Source organism: Gossypium hirsutum, chromosome D01 (assembly GCF_007990345.1).
Source record: "Gossypium hirsutum isolate 1008001.06 chromosome D01, Gossypium_hirsutum_v2.1, whole genome shotgun sequence".
In the NCBI taxonomy this organism is placed as follows: domain Eukaryota; kingdom Viridiplantae; phylum Streptophyta; class Magnoliopsida; order Malvales; family Malvaceae; genus Gossypium; species Gossypium hirsutum.
Window position 1 is genome coordinate 37,633,785 of NC_053437.1, and position 8,916 is coordinate 37,642,700.

Here is an 8,916-nt window from a genome sequence, read left to right on the forward strand (position 1 = left end):
ACGAACAATACTGGTGCACCCCAAGGTGAGAAACTCGGTCGAGCGAAACCTCTATCCGTCAATTCTTGCAACTGAGCTTTCAACTCTTTTAACTCGGTTAGTGCCATACGATACGGAGCGATCGAAATTGGCGTAGTTCCAGGTACAAGCTCAATACCAAACTCTACCTCCCGAACAGGTGGCAAACCCGGTAACTCTTCAGGAAAAACATCCGGGTATTCACAACCACCGGCACCGATTCGGGTTTCTTTTCTAACTCCTTGTCATCAAGTACATACGCGAGGTACGTTTCGCACCCTTTCCTTACATATTTCTGGGCCAACATTGCTGATATTACAGCTGGCAACCCCCTTAAGTCCGCAGACTCAACTCGGATTATTTCGTTATTTGCGCACCTCTAATCGATAGTCTTGCTTTTGCAATTCACAACCGCATCATGCGCGGTTAACCAATCCAAACCAAAAATAACATCAAACTCGTCGAACAGCAAAAGCATCAAATCGGCCAGAAAACAGGATTCTCGGATTATTAGAGGGCATCTCTTACACACTTTATCAACAAGTACGCATTGACCCAAAGGGTTTGATACTCGAATTACGAGCTCAGTAGACTCGACAGGTAGAGTCTTACTGGTTGCTAAGGTTTCGCATACATATGAATGAGTAGAACCAGGGTCAATCAATGCAATCACATTAGTATCAAAGAGAGTGAAGGTACCAGTGCTGACGTCGGGGGAGGATGCCTCCTCTCGTGCGCGAATGGCATATGCTCTAGCAGGAATACGGTTCTCGGCTCGATCGGCCGTATCAGAGGCCCCCCTCTGACTACCACCCCTGCCTCCTAAAATTCTCGGTGGTCTACCTCTAGATGTCACTCCACTAGGTCTTGCACCTTGAATCTTATTCTTCTCATCCAGCTCCGTGCAATCTCTAATGAAGTGGTCCTTCGAACCGCATCCGTAACAGACCCTGCTAGTAGACTTGCCCCAACATTCACCTAGGTGTCGTCTTCCACATTGGGGACATTCAGGTTTCTCGTGACGATTATTGCCCACACTAGCTACCGAAGTAGCTCGGGAGCCCATCGATGGTCTTGCCCTGATGGAAATTCCCGCAGTCGCCCTCGACTTCTTAATGTCCTCCCTGAACTTCTTTACAGCTGAGAACGGAGCTTTACCCGTCGATCTCTTACGATAATCCCTAGCTTCAAATTCAGCCTTCCTCTTCTCCTTTCCAAGTTCTTCCGCCTTGCAGGCTCGTTCGACTAGTGTTACGAATTCTTTTATTTCCAAAATACCCATTAGTAGCTTTAAATCTTCATTCAATCCTTCCTCGAATCTTTTGCACATAGCAACCTCGTCAGCTACACACTCCCGGGCATACCTACTGAGTCTTACGAATTCATGTTCGTATTCAGATACAGTCATACGGCCTTACTTGAGTTCCAAGAACTCCTTACGTTTCTGATCAATGAACCGTTGGCTAATAAATTTCTTCCGGAATTCCATTTGAAAGAAGTCCCAAGTTACTCGCTCGTTCGGGACTATGGAAATCAAGGTCCTCCACCAATAGTAGGCTGAGTCTCGCAACAAAGATACAGCACATTTTAGACATTCGTCGGGTGTGCATGACAATTCATCGAACACCCGAATGGTGTTATCTAGCCAGAACTCGGCCCTTTCGGCATCATCAGTTACTATGGCCTTGAACTCCTCGGCCCCACGCTTCCTAATCAAGTCTACAGGTGGCTTACTCAGCCTCACAGGATCAGCGACTGATGGCATTACAGGCTCTTGGGGTGGATTATTCAAATTCGGGAATTGTTGGACAGCCGGGTTGGTTCGGGCATATTGCGCGACCCACTCATTCATCATGGTAAAGAAGGCTTGTTTAGCCCCCTCACCTTGATTATTCGCAGATGACTGAGGTTCAACAGGCGGCGTCCCTTGTGCAGGAGCAGCCGCTACGCTCTCAACGTCATCCGCTAGGGTTCTTTCTTCACCGGGGTCCATTTACTAATCAAAACAAAAACATTTCAACCGTCGGAAGTCATCACACATTTAAACATTAACATTCGGCATGTATAGCTAGACTCATACGCGCTATGGTAGTCCTAGAACCGACTAAACCATAGCTCTGATACCAATAAAATGTAACACCCCGAACCCGAAACCGACACCGGAGTCGAACACGAGGTGTTAACTGACTTTAACCCCTTATAAAATTTATTTTCCAGACACTGCCCAATCTGTGTACTAGTCGTTTTAAAAATCATATCTTGAGTTTCGTAACTCGGAAATCAGTTTCGTAATTTTTCCCAGAAACTAGACTCATGTGCCCATCTATGTATTTTTTTCTAGAATTTTTGGTTGGGCCAATTAGTACAGTTTATTAGTCAAAATCTCCCAAGTTGCAGGGGTCGACTACACTGACCTTTGCCCATTACGACTTGAATATCTCCCTGCACGGGGCTTCAATACTGATGCCGTTTGTTTCTATGAAAACTAGACTCAGAGAGGAATCTGTACATATATGGTACGACCCCTAATTATCTCTGGTTAATTTGTAATGAATTTCCAAAGTCGGAGCAGGGAATCCAGAAACCGTTCTGGCCCTGTCCCACAAAAATCTGATTATCTCCTAATATACTGCCCATATGATCTTTTCGTTACTTCCTCATGAAAACAGACTCATCGAGCTTCGCTTACATAATTTATTCATCAATTAATTCCACTCCTACTATTTTTTAGTGATTTTTCAATCTCATGACACTGCTGCTGCCAGCATCTGTTACGAAAGTAACTAGGTTCATTTCATGCCTACCCTTGATCCAACTCAATCGAACATTCGTGCCATTTTCGCATGGCTTAAAGTTTACATGCCAAAGTTCAAACACAACGTAATAGCTTATACATGCCAAAATGTTCTTCTAAGCCAACTAAGAAGAAAGTACCAAAACTTGCTATCCGGTGTGATGACTTCGATGACGGCCCGACCACGCAAAAATAGATGAGTCCAAGCAACCTATAATGGGTGACAAGGAAACACCGAGTGAGTTTATAACTCAGTAAGTCATAAGCTATGCACTACCATCCATCAATAACATTATCACAAGAGAAAACAAAATGGAACGAGGCTAATTACTCCATCCATTCCGAACCATACCATAGTTCCTCCAACCTATCAATTCAATTTCATATCAATTCATGCATTCACATTCCATATACTCATCAATAGGACATTGAAGCATTTTCATAAATCAATTTATTTTCGTTACAATCAAACGACTAAACGGCCTTTCACCCATCCTACGATAAATTTTATGTACGTGACTTCAAGTATATTTGTCACATAGGTTCAAACTTACCGAGCTCAACACCAAGTATAAGCATAGCACCTATTAGCCATGTACTCAAGACACTTACCCGATCCGCTGTCCGCGATCGACTCAATAGTGTCGCACACATAGTGTCCATAATGATTCACGAATGTATATTGAGTCCGCACACTCAGTGCTATATAATCAACTCGCACACTTAGTGCTACGTAATCAAATCGCACACTTAGTGCTACATAGTCAAACTCGCACACTTAGTGCCGCATGGTCAGTTCGCACACTTAGTGCATCATATTCATTTCGCACACTTAGTGCAACATAGTCAAATCGCACACTTAGTGCTGTACAATTTAATCCCGCGCACTTAGCGCCAATCTCATGGTCATAAATGGTTATCCCGCACGTTTAGTGCCGAGATCAACAACTCAGTACATCTTACCTCTTTTCTTTCTTTCAACAATTTCATCATCACATACGTACATGCACATATATATATATGTATATTTATTCATTCCATTCAGCATCAATACATAAACATTATGACCATTGAAATAATACCAACTACATGCTTAATGACTTACCTCGTGTTGGGTAAGACGGTTCCAACTCGACTACTCGATAACCCTTTTCTTTGCCTTTGCTCGATTCACCTCCTTTAACTCCTTAGTCTAGCAAACCACCATAGCCGATTTTCTCAAGCTCTTCCCCTTCCTTTCTTTCCTCTATTCGGCCAAAGGTGTTCAAGAATGAACACACATTTTTTTTTTTGTTTTCTTTCCTCAACTCACGGCAACAAGGGGGGGGGTATGGATGAGACCATTTTTTTTCATCACCCTTCCTTTTCATTGTTTAATTCCTTTCTTTAATTTATTTTAATTATCATGCTTAATATTTTATTTTTCCTTACCATACATCACTAACACAACATGTTGGTGACATGTTTCCACCCATAGCATGGCCGGCCACTACATATTAGGGAGGGGGAATTTGACATGCAAGTCCCCTTTTTCTTCCACATGCACTAATAGGTCCTCATGCATTGACCTATCACATTTTAAAATTTTCTCATACAAGTCCTATTGACTAAATTCACATGCAATCGACTAAATCGAAGCTTGAAATTTTCACACATTCATGATTACATATTCTAGATAATAAACATCACATTCAAACCTTTCGGTGACTCGGTTTAGCGGTCCCGAAACCACTTCCCGACTAGGGTCAATTTTGGGCTGTCACACCAGGACCTTTAGCGGCGCTTTTCCCACAAACACCGCTAAAGACCAGGACCTTTAGCGACGCTTTTCCCACAAACGTCGCTAAAAACCTGGACCTTTAGCAGCGCTTTTCCAACAAACGCCGCTAAAGACCAAGACCTTTAACGCTCTTTTCCCACAAACACCGCTAAAGACCAGGACCTTTAGCGGCACTTTCCCCAAAAACGCAGCTAAAGACCAGGACCTTTAGCAGCGCTTTCTCCAAAAACGCCACTCCATTATTTGGATTTGCTCCATTCCTATCCTAAATTATTATAAAAATGCCAATCCTTTTACTTGCTTAAACAAATCCTTTAGAACTGTTATCAGTACATACATCACTCCATTCTTTTGTTAAAGATTGCAACAACAGCAAAATTGAGATTCCACCAATTAAGAAATGTATAATTTAATTTGAAGACGTATTAAAATGGAAATTCATGAACAAGAAGATAAATGTTTTTCACTATATCTCATGTAGCAAGTCAAATTGCCTTTGATTACATAACATTCCTTTCAATTTTTTTTAAAAAAAATTGAAACTAGTTCATATCAACTTGCTCAAGTTGTATGTATAAATTGCAGATCAACACCTTATTTGAACTTACAATTCTAGGAAAGCATAAAATGTAGTTCCATGAGCATGCATTTAAAGTAGCAAAAAATATTACTGATTACAGTGACAGTCTAAGCTCCAAATCTAGCTCTTGTGTGTCACTTGATTCTAAATTTTGACTGCTCGATCCCAATGAGTTGCTGAGATGTTTCTTGCTTCTTGAGTGTGAATCCTATAAGAATGTAAGGAACTAAAACAAGTTAAATTTTAAAACACAATCATCACATAGCACATAGCACATAAACTAAAAAAAAGAAGGGACTTGTGTGCAGCAACCTCAACATGTAGGTTTAAAAGTTGTGGTCATGTTTGGTTGTGCAAAATGTTGGGTGTCTAAGAAGCCACTGTTTGCTGGAATCACCATATCTGATGTTTTCCCTTTGATCGTATTCTCCAACCCCCATCTGTAATAATATATAATTGTAGTACTTGATTTCATTAATATAGTTATTGATGCATAAAGAAATGGGGGAGGTGACAATGGAAAGTAGCACTTTAACACTTCAATTTACAGCGATAAAACATCTCAATTTGCAGCAACTAAACACTTCAATTTGCAGCACTTAAACATATCAATTATCAACATTTATACACCTCATTTACAGCGATAAAACATCTCAATTTCCAGCAACTAAACACTTCAATTTGCAACACTTAAACACTTCAATTTACAGCATTTAAACACTTAAATTTGCAGCACTTAAACATATCAATTAACAACATTTATACACCTCAATTACAACGATAAAACATCTCAATTTCCTACAACTAAATACTTCAATTTGCAGCACTTAAACACTTCAATTTACAACATTTAGACACTTAAATTTGCAGCACTTAAACATATCAATTAACAACATTTATACACCTCAATTACAGCGATAAAACATCTCAATTTCTAGTAACTAAATACTTCAATTTGCAGCACTTAAACACTTTAATTTACAACACTATCAAACTTCGGCATCAACTGACATTGTCCAACATCCAAAACAAACTTAAAGAAGTATATAATTATCATGTAAAAGAAAATATTCATCAAAGTATCTACCTCTCTCAACTCCTACCCTTAACAAAATTTTGACGTGGGATGGTGGAGTGACCTATTTTGATAGTTGGAGAATTTACTAAAATGATTAATTATATAAGGATAATTATTTATAGTAAAATTTAATAATTTTATAATTCTACATTTGAGTAAAGAGTGATTTAATAAAAAGTACATAAAAAAGCAGCAGAATCTATCAATAATTAAAACTTTTATTCTCTTTATTTGGCACAATACAATATAAAAAGAATATATAAATATATGAATGTAGAGGCATATATAAAAGCATATATAAATATATGTATGTCATAGAAACTATATTCATTTATGTAGAGGCAAGTCTTTAATATATAACTATGGAATCATCAAGAAATGCTTCTCTTTTCTTGGAAAAAAAATAAGTATCAAACTTCCAGAAGTTAGATAATTGCTTACTTGGGACCACCGAAACCCATATTCTTTCCCAAAGCTCCATTATACTTCACCACAACAAGTTTATCCAAAAGCTGCTTAGATTCAGTAATATCTGCTTCAAGACAGAAAGAATCCAAACAAATTATACAAGCTAGACTCTAATGTACTGTTATATTTTTCTTAATGCTATATTTGGAATATAATAAATTCACAAGTACAAGAATAATGAGAAAATATTACCACAAGACATAGGTGCTAAGTTATCATAAGGAACAACAAGCACTTCATCACTTGCACTGCCTTCGCTCTCACTTGTGCTCTCTACTTGGTCCCTTTAATCAAATATCGGATTTCAAGTAAACTAGACAATTAGAAATAGTTCCAATAACAAAACAAAGAACAGAAGAAACAATGCAACGGCAAACCATGAAAACTCAACTCGTATAAAATAGACAAACTTCAGAGCAAGAATTTGAGACAGAGACTACAAAACCCAACTTGTTGTTGTCTTCAATGATCCAAGATACTTGACAATGTTTTTATGATTCAAATTCTACAAATAATTCAAATAAGATACCAAAACCCAACTTGTTACCATCAGCAAGGAGACCAGCAGCAGTAACTAACTACCATGAATTTTAAACTAAAATATAAGATTTGTTACCGGCAGATAACAAAGGAAAAGAGTCATCCGGTGATAGGAGTACTATCAGAAAAGAAAAATATCTCTACTTACAAAGAAGTGAATGAGGTTAGATTTACTAAACTGGATGGTATTGGACCTTCAAAAGAGTTCCCTTGAAATCTCCTATATAAACATTAGGGAGTCTTTCTTACACAGCTCATAGTTCTTTAAGTTTAGCAAATGTTGAGGGGATCTCACCACTTAATGCACAACTGTTAATGTATCTGCCAAATTCATAAACCAATTGTTTTTATAATTTCAAGGGTGACTTGTAAAGACAATCATGTACAGCCCCTACAAAGAAGTAAAGAAAGTTAGAACTTACAATTCTCCAAGTTCATATAGAGGAAGTGCAACGGAAATTTACTAATGAAAATAAATATGTTACTTTATTTTAGCATCAAAAAAGAAATAGTTTTTCATTTAGTAAATGGTTGGCCGGCCAAGATTTCTCATCCCCTCTTATCCTCTCTTATCTCTAATCCCTCATCAAAGCTTTTCCTATATGATAATAAAAGTAGGTATATGTACATACATCATGAAGTGAACCTTCATATTCAACATGGACTTAACATCATAACCTTTTCATTTTTAAATGCCATAAATTTAGGTTTATTATTAAATATTTATTATTTAATAAATTAACAATTGGGTATCCATAAAAAAAATTGAAGTAAGAGTTAAAAGAAAAAAAAAAAGAGTACCTACCTGTCCAGCGTGAAAAGAAGTCGTGGGCAAGTACAAACAAGGCAAAAGAAGTTTATCACCAAAATCTGAAACTACCCTTTGCTCAACACCTTCCATATCGCTTGCTTCAACATCTTACAGACAACACCCCTGAAAACCAGAAACAAATTGTATAAAGAGCTTATATCGAACAGTTGAAGTGCATTGTTAAGATAGAGCATAAAGAAGAAAAGAGTCTTGCACGATATGTGAGAAAAAAATGACAACTAAGAGGCGTTTTTGGTAAAAATGAAGGGAGATGAAGACGAAGAGAAGCAAGAGAGGTAACCTGGTATAGATGGCAAATACAAAACTGGGAACAAACTTACGAGAGCTGGAGATCAGTTCACCGTAAAAACTTTTCTTCGATACGAAGAATATGAATACTTCCTTGAAGTAGATTTGTTACCATGAATTTTAAGCAATAACTTGTTACCAGCGCATGAGCCAGCAGTAACTTGCATCGTCGATTTCAGCTTCTTCTGGCATCGTCGATTTCTAGCTAAATATAAGAGAAAAAACAATAATAAAAGAAAGGGGATCTGAGGTAAATAATACCCAAAATTAGAAAATAAAGAGGAAAATGGAACAGAAATAAAAGCGATAGGATCTGAGTATGAACACAACAGATGAAATGCACACACAAATAACTAACAAAATAATAATATTAAGTTCTCATATATTTTTCCAGGGAAACAAACGGTAGAACTCGTAAGTAGATTGGGAGAGGTTTTGTGCTGATCGTCTTTGGTACCTCCATTTTCCTCTTCTTTTTTTCATTTTGTTTGCAAAGTTAGGGTTTAGGGGGAAATTTGGGAAAATCAGGCATTTTTTG

At 37.9% G+C, this 8,916-nt stretch overlaps 1 long non-coding RNA gene across 15 annotated transcripts; it reads right to left on the reverse strand.

Annotated features, from left to right (window-relative positions):
- Positions 1–5,035: 5,035 nt before the first annotated feature.
- LOC121213676 (uncharacterized) lies at positions 5,036–8,193 on the reverse strand. Of its 15 annotated transcripts, none has more exons than XR_005909107.1 (7): positions 8,064–8,187; positions 7,554–7,649; positions 7,438–7,478; positions 6,911–7,223; positions 6,692–6,782; positions 5,485–5,612; positions 5,036–5,380 (listed from the first exon to the last, which is right to left on the reverse strand). It is a non-coding gene; the product is annotated as an uncharacterized lncRNA (long non-coding RNA). The 15 variants fall into 15 exon arrangements; XR_005909106.1 differs by having other exon boundaries at positions 7,407–7,478; XR_005909108.1 differs by having other exon boundaries at positions 6,911–7,002; positions 7,110–7,223; positions 7,438–7,649.
- Positions 8,194–8,916: the final 723 nt, after the last annotated feature.